The 14,645-nt window shown below is 43.3% G+C and overlaps 1 non-coding gene across 1 annotated transcript; it reads left to right on the top strand.

Annotated features, from left to right (window-relative positions):
- The first annotated feature begins 11,554 nt into the window (after positions 1-11,554).
- On the top strand, positions 11,555-11,626 carry trnad-guc (transfer RNA aspartic acid (anticodon GUC)). The gene has a single exon. It is a non-coding gene; the product is annotated as a tRNA-Asp (tRNA).
- The last annotated feature ends 3,019 nt before the right edge of the window (positions 11,627-14,645 follow it).

Below are 14,645 nucleotides of genomic sequence, written 5' to 3'. Positions count from 1 at the left end.
TTTGTCCGTAACTCTGCAGTGAGCTCCTCTGTCGCAGCAGTAATACAGGTTCCCAGGCCCACTGTGATATCTGTGATACTGGAGAGATTGCTGCCGCTATTTCCTCATTGCCATTCATTGGGTCAGCAGAGCAGAGGGGTGCTATTGCCCTGCCTTTTCCCCATCCCCTGACACATTTTTTCCATTCAAATAATCATCTAATGCCCTCTTGAATGCCTCGATTGAACCTGCCTACAGCACACTTGCAGGTGCTGCCCCTACCGGGAATATTATAACTTCTTGTTGGGTAAATGAATAGGTTGAAGCGTCTGCCTGTAATGTTTCTGATAACAGTCGAGATGATAAATTTCGAGCACGGTTCTGTCGTATTCTGTGCCAGTGAATACTCTCAGAGCCTCTGGTGATTACATTTTACTGCATTTCATTCGATTGTCCCTATTGTGTAAGGGTCCACTGTGACTGGTGGATCACAATCTCTCACCTAAAATCAAAACCGTGAAGCTGTAATTCCATTCACTGTGTTTTCCTGGTTCCTGAACACTTTGGATCAGGAATATTGCTGGAGAATTGATTTAATTGGGGGTCATTGAGATTTACAATCAAAGATATTTTTATAGTAAATATCTTTCATATCGTTAACGAGGGCAAGGGAGCAAACTGACGCTGATGTATTTTTTTTTCCATTGACATGCCCTCTGGAGCCTGGTTTCTCACTTTTCCTCATCAATAAAAGATACAAGTGTCTCCCCAACTTGGGGTTCCAAAGAACAGTCACATTGAACTCGAAACGTTAACGCTGTTTCTCTCTCCACAGATGCTGCCAGAACTGCTGTGTCTTTCCAGCACTTCCTGTTTTTATTTCAGATCTCCAGCATCCACAGTGTTTTGCTTTTATACAAGGATGGACATCTATTGTGTCTGATGGGGACTGAGCACATCAATTGGTTTGAAGCTGCGATTTCTGCTGAATTTAATTCGAGACCAGAAAATGATTAGAGACCGCATTTGGTTTTGGAAACGAATGTCGTGATATAAAATGGAGAGTTTCTGAGGCCTGTTGTTGTGGCGACTAATTTCCTCTTCTACAACAGTAACAGGCATCTAATCCTGAAGACTCCCCAGGGAATGGATGTAAAAACAACACTTGGATATTTTCAATGAATCAAATAATTACGATGTACTAGAGGGCCGCCTGGGCGGCTAAATATTTGTTTTTCAAACGTGTCTGTGAGGGACAGGCAGAGGGAGAAGCACATTGAGAGGCAGAGAGGAACAAAAACTGTGGGAGAGACAATGGCAGAAACACAGATGGAGATATAAGGAGAGAGACTGAGTGAGAGGCAGAGAGGTAAATGCAAATGGAGATATAGAGAGAAAAACGGGAGGCAAGAGAACGATAGAGTTGAAGGAGATAGATGGAGATAAACAGAGAGAGATAACAGAGGGAGAGACATTAAGAGAAATGAGAGAGAGAGAGAGAGAGGGAGAGAGATTTTGGGGGAGGCAATGTCCTAGTGGCATTGTCGCTGCACGAGAAGTTCAGAGAGCCAAGAGTTACCCCCGGTAAAGCTCTGGGGATGCGGTTTAGAATCTCGTTATGGCAGATGGTGCAATTTGAATTCAATAAAAATAAACCTTGAATTAAAAGTCTAATGATGACCATGAAACCATTGCCGATTGTCATAAAAACTCATTTGGTTCACTATGTCCTTTAGGGAAGGAAATCTGCTGTCCTTACCTGGTCTGGCCCATATGTAACTCCAGACCTGCAGCAATGTGGTTAACTCTTAAATGCCCTCTGAACAAGGGCAATTAGGGATGAGCAATAAATGCTGGCCTAGCCAGCGACGCTCTCATCTCATGAATGAATAAAAAAAGATGAAGATACAGTGAAGGGAACAGATGCAGCAACATGAAGACATACAAACTGAGAAATGAGGAGAAAAAAAAATATATAGCGATTGAATCAGAGGGAGAGACTGTGATAGAAATGGAGACAAAGAGAGGAAAACAGATGGAGATACGGGGGGATAAACAGGAGGAAAGGGAATGATAGAAATCAGTGAGATAAGCAGTCCGAGAGACAGTGAGAGAAATGAGGGAGAATGGAGACAGGGAGGGAGATGAAGACACAGTGAAGGGAACAGATGCAGAAATATGAAGACAATACAGATTGAGCAACGAAGAGAGGCAAACCAAGAGAAACCGGCATAGACAGTGAGGAAATCTAAGGGATATAGTGAGAAGAACAATGCTCGAAAGGGAGGCAGGAATTCCAGGAAGTCAAAGAAATGTAAGATAACATAGCAGGTGATAAGGAAAGGATGATTTACGAGAGGCACTTGGCCTCCTAGATTAGTAGAGCAGTTTCATAACCACCATGTTACCATGCCCGTACCCGCTGCAGTGAATACACAGAGACGATCAGGAAGCTGCAATTACTGGAGCATGATATTGTTGCATGATTATGTCGCATTTCTCGAGTTCTTCTTCTTATTGTTATAATGTATCTTAGTGCAGGTGAATTTATATACGCGGGCTAATTCAAACTTTACTTTAAATCCTAGCGGTTCCCTTGTTTATTTTAATACCTCAGCCATTACTGGTTAAAATAAGCTTGCTTTAACGAAATGAAACAACCGAGATCCCGATGGGATGCCGAGTCTCAAATATCAACATAGACAAAGAATAGGACGCCTGCCATAGTTGGGATTTAAACTTAACTGTTTCCATTTTAATGCTGCCTCTGAGCTGCGGTTAAATAGTTTATCTATTGTAGCTGCTCCTGTTGATTGAGAACTTTTCTGAACTCATCGAAATGGGAGACTGGGATAAATTGGATTTTCTGCACTCTGAACTTAGGGAAATCGGGTGACAGAGAAAGAGGCAGAGAAAGCGTGTGTGACGGACGGTCAGAAGCAGCCAGAGGGCAGATAGAGCCACAAAGACCGAAAGACAAAGCGAGACAGAGAGATCCTGAGACCAAGAGAGATCGGTAAAAACCGAGAAAGACGGGGAGAAAGAGAAACTCAGAATAAATAACCGGCCCAGAGCTAACACTGATTGGTGCCCAACTATCAACGGTTCTGAGAAGCCAGCCAATCCTGTCGCTGGGAAATGCCCCTCAGTTTCTCAGTAGGTGAAGCCTGCCCCTGATCTGAATTTCCTCTTTAATATCAGAACAGAAGTGTCAACATATTGTAAACCTTATCTTACTTCTTCCGAACTCTAATCCTGTCACCATGTGCACCCCATGTTCCTTACTGCTAATAATGATCTTGCTGCCCGGTGAGTCAATGTTGAAATGGTCAGGTCCGTTACTTGCGTTATCTTCACTCCCAGGTATTTGATACATTCTGTGTTTTCTTGCAGGAACAAATGGTAAAGATTCAGTGTCCCAGGATCCCGTTGAATTAAAGGTTCTGGAAGGACAGAGCATAAAACTGGATTGTAATTACTCGACAGCTGCTGCCCCAACTCTGTACTGGTACATCCAGTATCCCGGGGAAGCTCCGGTATATTTGATGAAGATATATAGCTCAGGGAATGCAGTTAAGTCTCCAGATTTCCAAGACAGGTTTTCAGCTGTTTTGCACAAAGGAAACAAAACGGTTCGTTTAAATATCGCCGGGGCTCTTCTCTCCGACGGCGCCGTGTATTTCTGTGCCATGGAACGCACACTGCTGCAAAGATATAGCGGATCCCGTACAAAAACCCCACTGAGAGTTCCAGTTAGTGCTCAGATGAGGGCGCTCTCACACCGCTAAACAGAAGCAATAACTCAGTCTGTGAGGGTCACAGAGTCTTAAATAAAATATCAAAACAAACACAACGCTGAAGAAGAACGGGTGAGCAGCAACTGAGGGATTGTATTAGCTGATTTTAACTTGCAACTATAGTAAAATTTAATTCCACAAATAAATTTGTATTGCGCTAACTCACATTTAGTCTTTTGATGATCGTTCATTGCCTGCCTGAACTCTTATGCAGCCCTTTCCCCATCTCCACTCTCTCTTTCTCGGTCCCTTTTGTCAAAGCCTGTACGTGGTGTCTATTTGATCAGAGTATTTTGCTGGTTCAAATATAGTTTATAGAAAACGAAGACATTTCATCAGGTTGTGTTATCACTCTTTAAAACAAGCCCCGAGCACAGAGTTCCCGCAATGTTCATTCTCCTTTCGAGTGCCAAACTTTTTCTGACACCATTAACAAACCAGTGCTTCTGAATTGTAATAACTAGACCAGGAGGTCCAGTCCCACCCCTGTCCCTAACCATGTAACCATTCCTCTTGAAAGGACATTGACTATAGCTCAGCTCGGGTTGATTCCATTCGCTGACAGCGAGTTCCCAACTACAAGCCTTAAAGCATCACTAGATACACAAGGAAGTGAGGTGAGAGGATGCTGAGAAACATCAGAAGATACTTCATGGTGCAGATTACAACGAGTTCCTTCTAATCACAATTTACATTTTACAGAGCGGGCAGCGACAATGCAGCCACCCAGCATCGAGGTTGAAATGGTTGTGAGGTGTTGTGGGGGGGGGGGGTTGGGGGGAGGGAGGGGGAGAGAGTTGTGGGGAGGGGGGGGTTGGGGGGGAGGGTGCGGCGGGAGGAGGAGAGCTAATTATGACAGCTAATTATGGAACAAACACATTTCGCCTCATTTCCGAATCAAGGTTTCAATCCGAATTTTATATACCCTCCAGTCAGGTAATTTCCTGTTTGCGTATGCATTTCAGATCTGAGTCATGGAGATTTTTTCAATCAGCTACTGTCCTTAATTGCTTCGACGAAAGAGAAGTGGCTGCTTTAAGTATCATTTATGGAGTGAACTGTGTTTTGTTCTGGTACTGGCTGGCCCCGATCGGGCTGTATTTACAGGGACAGTCTTACACCTGTTTTCAGGCAATTGGTGAGGCAAAAAAGTAGCAACAGCACCTTTCCGGCAGTCACATCTCTCTCCCTGAGCGGAGAAAGTTAACTTTGAAGAGTTGCTCCGAAGGAGGACTCGCAGCCGGAGTTTATGATGAAAATCAGTCTCATCCCTGTACTTTGGGCTGTGTCTGGCAGATCCTGTCTGATGGGGCTTGCATCGAATCTCGGGCAGGCGCAGCCACAATGTTCAGCGGCGCTGTCAGCCGCTCAAACACAAACCGAGAGGAAACCACATTCACCTCGGATCAAACTGTCACCCAACTGTTTCCAACAGCGGCCGAGAAAACGAACTGCAGATTCCGGCTCGACCGACAGATCAACCACCAAATGAATCTACAGGTTAAACCGTCTTTCCTGTTCCTGTTTCCTGTTTTATTTCCCTTAAGCTTAGGGTTCGATATTCAGATCAGCTCCGAGGAAAATGTTTATGTTCCTCAAACCAGACAGCCTGACGTCACACAGACTGTCGGATGACGTCACAAAGTTTACAGTGTGATGTTACACAGACAGACCTACGTCACATAGGCCGCAGAATTGCGTCACACTGGCAGTTATTCTGACGCATGAACACTCCTCTCCCCCACACTCCGTCAATGCTGAAACTCCCACAAAGCTTCACTTGGTGATCACAAGTCCCAGAGACCCGAATCCTCCAGGCAAAGTGTAACTGATGTTGGGCTCAGTTTGATTACACAACAGCGATGCCATCACCAGGTCCCTCTCTTGGCTTGAATCTTCTGATTCACCAATTGCCTGAAAACAGGTGTAAGACTGTCCCTGTAAATACAAGTCGATAACATCCGACACATGAATCTGAGCTTGACTTTAGTGATTACATTCCTAGATATCTTACTCTTTCCAACGCATGAGGGTGATCTCTATTTCTGACAGCAATATTTCACTCATCATATCCGTTATCTTCTGCTGGACTTTGCTATAGTGTATTATCTTATACGATGCTAAATTGTAATTTTAGTTCATTTTACAGGATACCTGCTGGGCCAGAATTTATTGCCTATCCCTAACAGCCCTTGAGAAGGTGGCGGTGTGCTGCCTTCTCGAACCGTTGCAGTCCGTGTGGTGTAGGTGCACTCATGCTGCCGCTAGGAAGGGAGTTCCAGGATTTTAACACAGCGATAGTGAAGGAAAGGCGATATATTTCTAAGTCAAGATGGTGAGTGACTTGGAGGGGAAATTGCAGGCGGTGGTGTTCCCATCTATCTGTTGTCCTTGTCCTTCTAGGTGGTAGTCGTCATGGGTTTGGAAGGTGCTGCCTAAGGAGCCTTGATGAGTTCCTGCAGTGCATTTTGTAGATGGTACGCACTGTTGCTACTGTGTATCGTATTGGAGGGATTGAATGTTTGTGGATGTGGTGCCAATCAAGTGGGCTGCTTTGTCCTGGATGGTGTCAAGCTTCCTGGGTGTTGTTGGAGCTCCACTCATCCATGCAAGTGGGGAGTATTCCATCACACTCCTCACTTGTGCCTTGTAGATAGTGGACAGGCATTGGTGTGTCAGGAGGTGAGTTATTTGCCGCAAGATTACTAGCCTCTGACCTGCTCTTGTAGCCAGTATTTATATGCCTAGTCCAGTTCAGTTTCTGGTGAATAGTAGCCCCCAGGATGTTCATAGTGCGGGATTCAGCGGTGGTAATGCCGTTGAACATCAAAGGGCGATGCTTGGATCCTCCCTTGTTTGAGATGGTCATTGCTTGTCACTTGTGTGGTGTGAATGTTACTTGCCACTTTTCAGCCCAAGCCTGGATATTGTCCAGGCCTTGCTGCATTTGGACATGGACTGCTTCAGTATCTGAGGAGTCGCGAATTGCTGAACATTGTGCAATCATCAGCGTACGCCCCCACTTCTGACCTTATGATGAAGGAAGGCCATTGATGAAGCAGCTAAAATGGTTGGGCCTAGGACACTACCCTGAGGAACTCCTGTAGCTGAGATGACTGACCTCCAACAACCACAACAATCCTCCTTTGTGTTAGGTATGACTCCAACCAGCGGAGAGTTTTCTCCTGATTCCCATTGACTGCAGTTTTGCTAGGGCTCCTTGAAGTCAAATGCGGCTTTGATGTCAGGGGCAGTCACGTTCACCTCACCTCCTCACCTGAAAAGCCGTCTAAAATTCAGTTACTGTCTGTCGAAGTCTATACCAGACACTGCGTGCTCTCTACGGCCCTTTCTGATAATGGTCATGCTGTTTGGTAATTCTATATTTAAAGCGTCATTGTCTATTTCATGTGTTAAATTCAATTCCAGACTTTGACACATTCTTTGTTTTGTTACAGTAACGAGTGGTGTTAACCAAGTGTCGCAAGATCCCTTTGAGTTAACTGTGTGGGAGAACAGACCATAATGATCAGCTATAGTTATTCTATGCCTGTGAGCTTTCTCTACCTCTGTTGGTACATCAAATTTTCGGGTAAGCTCCGAGACATTTACTGAAGATCTATAACTCGGGCCATGGAGTCGAGTCTCAAAATTTCCCAGGCCGGCTCTCTGCTGATTTGGACAAGGCCGAATGCAACAATACAAATGTTTCAAAATAAACCTGTCAGTTTTTGTTCTCTGTGAGCTCGGGAGCAAACTAAAGTCACAGATAGACATCAAAAACACTTAGCTGAGCAGTGAATACTCGCTGAGGTTTCTGTACGGGTTTTCGGCTTTTACCTGACACTGGGTCTCACAGCACTCTCCGCACTCAGGCCACTTATATTGAGATAACCGGACTTCTTAGACGCGTCAGCAGCCGCCAGATATCGTCCTGAGATTTCAACTATTTTCAGTCCTATTAGTTTGCTGACTACCCAACTTGCAGGTTGTGCCAGTTTCTGCCGATACCATTGCATACTGTATATACACAATCTAACTGCACCGAGTCCCCTTCTGACGCAGTTAATGTCACCAGTGATTACGTTACTGGATCTGCACATAGTCCGCCTGTGAAAATAGATGAAGAAAAGAGCAGAAATTTAAAGAGAGTCGATCGACCTCTATGAGTGTTAGTAAATTCCAATTTACCAAACTATCTTTACCTACATTAATTCCCAGTACAAGCTCTTTGGACCAACCTGCTAATCTATCTTGATAAACATAATCCAGCACTTACTGTCCAACAGAGCCGCCAGTATTATCAGAAACATGTCCGAGTGAATCTCTCTCAGTGAATGTGAGTGGAATGATCCAGAGATTGAGAAGGAGAGAGAGAACCCGGGCTCTGTGCATCTCATTGTTCCACCTACACACTGCAGGGGGCCAGGCCCATTGCTGCCATAAGACTATCAGTGCAGAAGTAGGCCATTCAGCCTACCAATCTGCTCCACCATTCAACGAGATTATGGCTGATCTTATAATACGCAACTCCACTTTCCTGCCTTTTCCCCATAACCCTTGATTCTCTTACTGATTAAAGATCTGTCCTCAGCCTTGGATATATTTAACAGCCCAGCCTCTACAGTCCTCTGGGATAAAGAATTCCACAGATTCGCCATCCCTGAGGGAAGAAATTCCTCTTCATCCTTGTCTTAAATGGGCGACCCCTCACTCTGAGAGACCTCAGTCAGGGTACCATCCTTATTGGCTTTAGCTTTGATGACACGTGACTTTCTAATTAGCATGCTTGGATTTGGCGCCCTCTGCTGGCGGATTATTTTCAATCCGTTCTAGAATTTGGACCATCGAGTGGATTTCGGGTTCATTGATTGACATATCAGAACACCAATGTCAGATATGTTCTCTTAGAAATCTAAATTAGATTAAATCAGGCTCGGTCCTTATTTTTGTTGATGCTTATGGCGGAAATCAATGATATTCCTTTATAAACCACTGTTTAGCCACCAAGGAAATACTATTTATGTGAATGTCAAGGTGTTGGAGAAAGAAGATTGGGATGGTACCAGGGGAGATGACCTTCAATGTGAGCAGGCTAGAGAAGCAGTTATTAGTCTTCTTCTGTCAAATTATTAAAGGAGACATTTAATTGAAATATTGAAAATGATAAGAAATTTGATGTGGTATATTGTGTATAAATGTTTCCATTAGCAGAAAATTCGAAAATCCAAGACCACCATTTTGTGGGCAAAAAAGATAGGGAAAGATTATATTCACTTGTTAGAGTATAAATCAGGAAATACTGGAAGCATGTAAAAAAGGCACGACAATAACCATGGGTGATTTTAATATGCAGATGGACCGGACTAATGAAATTGGCAAGGGTAGCCTCGAGGGAGAGTTCATGGAGTGTATGAGAGGTTGTTTCTTGGAGCAATATGCTGTGGACCCAAACAGGGAGCGGGCTATTCTGGATTTGGTTTTGTGTAATGACATGGGATTAATTAATGATCTCATAGTAAAGGATCTTCTAGGGAAGAGTGACCATAGCATGCTAGAATTTCAAGTTAAGTTTGAGAGCGAGAAACTTGAGTCCCACATTAGTGTTCTGGAGTTAAACAAAGGTAACTACATAGGCATGAGGGCAGATTTGTCCCTATTAGACTGGGCAGGAAGACGACAAAGTACGACAGTTGATGAACAGTGGCAGATATTTAAGGAGGTATTCAATTCCTCCCAAGTAAAATATATTTCAAAGAGGAAGAAACGTGGTAAGTGGGGGCAAAAAGCATCCACAGCTAAGCAAGGAAGTTAAAGGCAAAAACTAAGGCATACCAAATTGCAAGGGTCAATGGCAGGCTGGAAGATTGGGAAACGTTTAAAGATCAACAAATGGATACTGAAAAAATAATAAAAAGAGAAAAGGTAAATTATGAAAGAAAACTAGCGCAAAATGTAAAGACTGAGAGCAAAAGCTTCTACAAGTATATAAAAGGAAATAGAATAGCTAAAGCGAATGTTGGTACTTTGGAGGATGAGACTGGGGAGTTAATAGTGGAGAATGCAGAAGTGTCAGAGACGCTTAATCAATATTTTGTCCCAGTTTTCACGGTGGAGGAGACTAGTGCCACCCGAATAGTAACAGGTAGTGCAGAGGGTATAGTCACATCGCATATGTTGAGTTGGACAAGATCAAGAATTAATTAATACGAATTGAGACATTTTGCTGTTTTGCTGACCTTAAAGTGCATCGATCAGTCACGTTAATCTGCAATAGTTACACCTTAAATATCGGGACTTTCCACAGGAGGTAATGAGCTGACACATCAGTCGACGTGGTTTCTTGATACATTAAGCCAGCATGGACCGGTAAAGTGTAAATCATGTTTAACTAACTTGCTTGAGTTTTTTGATGACATAGCGGTGATGGCTGATGAGCATAATTCTGCTGACGTGACTTCCAAAAGACATTTGATGAAGTGCCCCACAACGGACTTGTGAGAAAAGTTGGATATCACTGGAATAAAATGGACGGTAACATCATGGGTAAAGCATTGGCTGAGTGCCAGGAAACAAATAGTAGTTTTGAATGGTTGTTTATCGGTCTCGGGGAAGAATTATAATGAAGTTCCCCAGGGATCTGTGCTGGTACGCCTGTTTTTCATAATATTTATTAATGAGCTAGGTTTGGTGTACAGGGCACAATTTCAAAATATGTGGACGATGCGAAATGTGGAAACATTGTGAGCCATGAGGAGGATAGTGTAGAACTTCAAAACGACATAGAGAGGTTGGTGGAATGGGCAGACAAGTGACAGATGAAATTTAACACAGAGAAGGTGAGAAGTTATTCATTTTGGTCGGAATAACGCAGAGAGACAATATAAATTAAAGAGTATGATTCCAAAGGGGCTGCAGGAGCAGATGGACCTGGATGTTGATCTGTATAAATTAGTAAAAGGTGGTAGGACAAGTTGAGAGCCTGCTTAATATAGCATGCAGCATCCTGGACTTTATCAATAGGATAAAAGAGTATTAAAGCAAGCAGGCTATGATAAACTTGTGTGACACGCTGCTTAGGCCTCAACTGGAGACTTGCGTCCAATTCCGGGCACCACACTTTTTGGAGAATTTGAAGGCATAAGAGAGGGCACAGGAAAGATTCATGGAAAATGTTCCAGAAGAGGAACTCCAGTTACGTATAAAGAGTGAAGAAGTTGGCTTTTAGCTCCTTGGAGAAGTTAAAGTTTAGAGGAGATTTGATAGAGGTATTAAATATCATGAAGCGCCTGGATAGGGGAGATAGGGGGAAATTGTTCTCATTGGTTGAAAGATCGATACCCACAGGGCACAAGTTTAAAGTAATCTGAAGAAGGAACAATGGAGACAAGAGGAAAAACCTTTTCACGCAGTGAGCTGTAAGGATCTGGAATGCACTGCCTAAATGTGCGGTGGATTGAGGAACAATTGATGCTTTCGAAAATAAATCGGATCATTACCTGAAAAGGAAATAAAATGCTGGGCTACGGGGAAAGAGTGACAATAGGTTAATTGATTCTTCAGGGGTTCAGCACGGACATGATTGTCCGAATGACACCCTTCTGCGCTGTAAGAATTCTATGATTCTATCAGATGCAGTCACTGAAACCGATATTTTCACAGCATCTGCAATAGCGAGGTCTGTCCGGTAGATGGCAGTGAAACAGCAATTACTGGCATTTTATGAAACAGACACACTGTCTCAATCATTACTGCACTGGATCGTGTCCTTGTTCAGTTCCTCGGTAGTATAGTGGTCAGTATCCCCGCCTGTCACGCGGGAGACCGGGGTTCAATTCCCCGCCGCGGACGAAGTAACAATTACACCAAAAATAATCTTCTGTTGTGAGCGGTGTCCCGTTTTAAGGAGGTGTCAGCTGTGGCTCAGTTCATAGCACCCTCGCCTTTGAATCAGAGGGTTGTGGGTTCATGTCCCACTCCCGGAAACCAAGAACTGTGATTGTACTCGAAAGAGTTGCAATCTGTGACTGTTGATAACTCGAAAGAGTTTCATAATAAACTTGACCCTGTGTCTGTATATATTACACTAATTCAAGTCTATTATCATATTACAATAGGTCGTGTCTCAGTTGTTTCTGTAATAGGCCCAATCTCAGTTGTTAATATACCGGACCAAGGCCATATTAAACTCGGCATTCCCTTCGTTATGACTGCATTGAGCCATGTCTTGGCTGATACGACAATCGCCCATGTTACACCACTAGTACTTGCCTCTGCTTATACTAAACCAGAACATGTTCCAGTTTGCATGACACGAGATCTGTCTCAGTTATTGCAATATTAGACCCTGCCACGTTTATACTAAACTAGTGGATGTCTCGGTTAATGCTGCACCAGTCTATGTCCCTGTTTATATTACATGATGCCCTGTCACTGTTATTATTGTTAATACAGTGTCTCTCTTATTGCTGCACTTGCCCACATCTCTGTTTATATTAATCCAGGCCCTTTGTTGGTAATTACTGCACGAGGTTCTGTCTCAGTTTACATTAGTCAAGGTCCTGTAACAGGTAAAATTACAGTATACCCCATGTCAGTTTCCTTTCACCAGATCCTGTCTCGGTTATTACTGAACTAGACCATGTTGCTGTTCATATTACACAAGGCCCTGCCTCAATTATTACTGCACTCGGCACTGCCTCACTTTTTATTCCAGTAGATCATGTCCCTGTTTATATAACACTAGATGACGTCTTTGCTTATATTCTGTTAGACCGTATCTCAGTATGTATTTCCCTGCCTGTCTCCGTTTATTTTACGCTAGTCCCTATTTCTGTTTATATTACACTGGACCTTGTCTCAGTTTTATATTACATTGGACCCAGTCTCAGTTTATATTACACTAGGCATTGCCTCAGTTTATATTGCACTAGACCCTGTCTCTGTTTATATTACTCTAGGCCCCGTCTCAGTTGATATTGCACTAGACCCTGTCTCAGTTTATATTACACTAGACCCTGTCTCAGTTTATATTACACTAGACCATGTCTCAGTTTATATTGCTCTAGACCCTGTCTCAGTTTATATTACACTAGACCCTGCCTCAGTTTATATTACACTAGACATTGTCTCAGTTTCTATTAGAATAGACCCTGTCTTTGTTATTGCTGTGCAGACCATGTCCCTGTTTATATTACACAAGGCCAAGTCTGTTGTTAATGCACTAAATCCTGGCTCAGCAATCTCTGAGACAAGACCCAGTCTCGGTTTATATTGCTGTCGGTGCTGTATCAATAATTGGAGCAATCAGCCCTGTCTCAGTATTACTGCACCAGACCCTGACTTTGTTTATATTGAAATGGATTATATCTATGATAATATTACACCAGTTCCTGCCGCAGTTATTTCAGTGCTCGGCCTCGTCTCAGCTGTTCCGATTTCGGCCGTGTCTCTGGTTGCATTACCTACGGCAAAGTCTCTGGACCTAGTGTTTGTATATACAACAGTCAAGCCTGTCTTAGTTGTTGCTGCACGAGTTCATACATCTTATTTTACACACACCCTGTCTCTGTTTTTATTCCAATAGATCATGTTTTTATTTATCTTACACGAGAGGCAATCTCAGTTATTACTGCACCAGGTCCTCTCTAGGAGTTTATTAATCTATGCGCCGGATCAATAATTACTGTCCTAGCCCCGAGAGTAGATTAATATCAATTGATATTAAGCCAGGTACTTATTCAGTAATTTCTGCGCTAACCCTGCCTCAGTTATTTCTACACTAGACCATGTCTCTGTTATTACTGCAGTTCTCTATGTCTCTGTGAGTTGGAGGGGTAATATTATAAACAAAGATGTTGACGTGGGAATTTTTCTCCGGAGTTGGCCTAAAACGGGCGGTATTTGATGGCCCATTCTTTGCAGCACCTGACAGTTATTTTCATTTAGTTTCAGTCAGCGAAATTGTATATAAGGTGTCGCCTGTTATGTGTGTTGTATGCAAAAACAACATGCCTCTTGCTTATACCGTCATTTCTCAAAGATTAACGATGATCTTCACCAGAATGTTTCAATATTTAATTTTCTTTCACTCAAAATATAACTACGGATGATTTAGTACTGTAAATGTTTATTGATAACATGTTTCGTTGTGCACTTTTGTTTAGGAAGTGATGTCATACTGACTGTGTCGTTTTTTTTTTTTTTTGTAAAAATATACTTTATTCATAAAAATCTTCAATCACATTCAAAACCATTTCAAAGACAACATTACAAGGGTACAATCCAGGTTAAACTTTTACAAAATGTATCACCAGGTGCATCAGTACAAACAATATTACAGTCATTTACAGCCTTTCATTTTGATCTGTACAGCCCGAGGGGCTCTAAACAGTTCCCAGTCTCTCGGTGCGCTGTGGTAGAAAGGTCTTAGACAGCGACCCTTCCCCATTGCGCCTTTGCGGCAGCTGCCCCAAGCTTTAGTGCGTCCCTCAGCACGTAGTCCTGGACTTTGGATTGTGCCAGTCCGCAACAATCGGTCGGGGACAAATCTTTGTGCTGGAAGACCAACAAGTTTCGGGCAGACCAAAGCGCGTCTTTCACCGAGTTGATGATCCTCCAGCTGCAGTTGATGTTTGTCTCGGTGTGTGTCCCTGGGAACAGCCCGTAGAGCACAGAGTCCTGTGTCACAGAACTGCTCGGGATGAACCTCGACAGCAACCACTGCATCTCTCTCCAGACTTTCTTTGCAAAGGCACAATCCACAAGGAGGTGAACAACGGTCTCTTCCCCACCACAGCCACCTCGAGGGCATCGTGCAGAGGGGGTGAGACTCCTGGCGTGTAGGAAGGATCTGACGGGGAGGGCCTT

This window comes from Cetorhinus maximus, unplaced genomic scaffold (assembly GCF_964194155.1).
Source record: "Cetorhinus maximus unplaced genomic scaffold, sCetMax3.hap1.1 HAP1_SCAFFOLD_554, whole genome shotgun sequence".
NCBI classification, from domain to species: Eukaryota; Metazoa; Chordata; class Chondrichthyes; order Lamniformes; family Cetorhinidae; genus Cetorhinus; species Cetorhinus maximus.
Note: the sequence above shows the minus strand (reverse complement) of the source record. Positions and strands in the feature narration are given on the sequence as shown.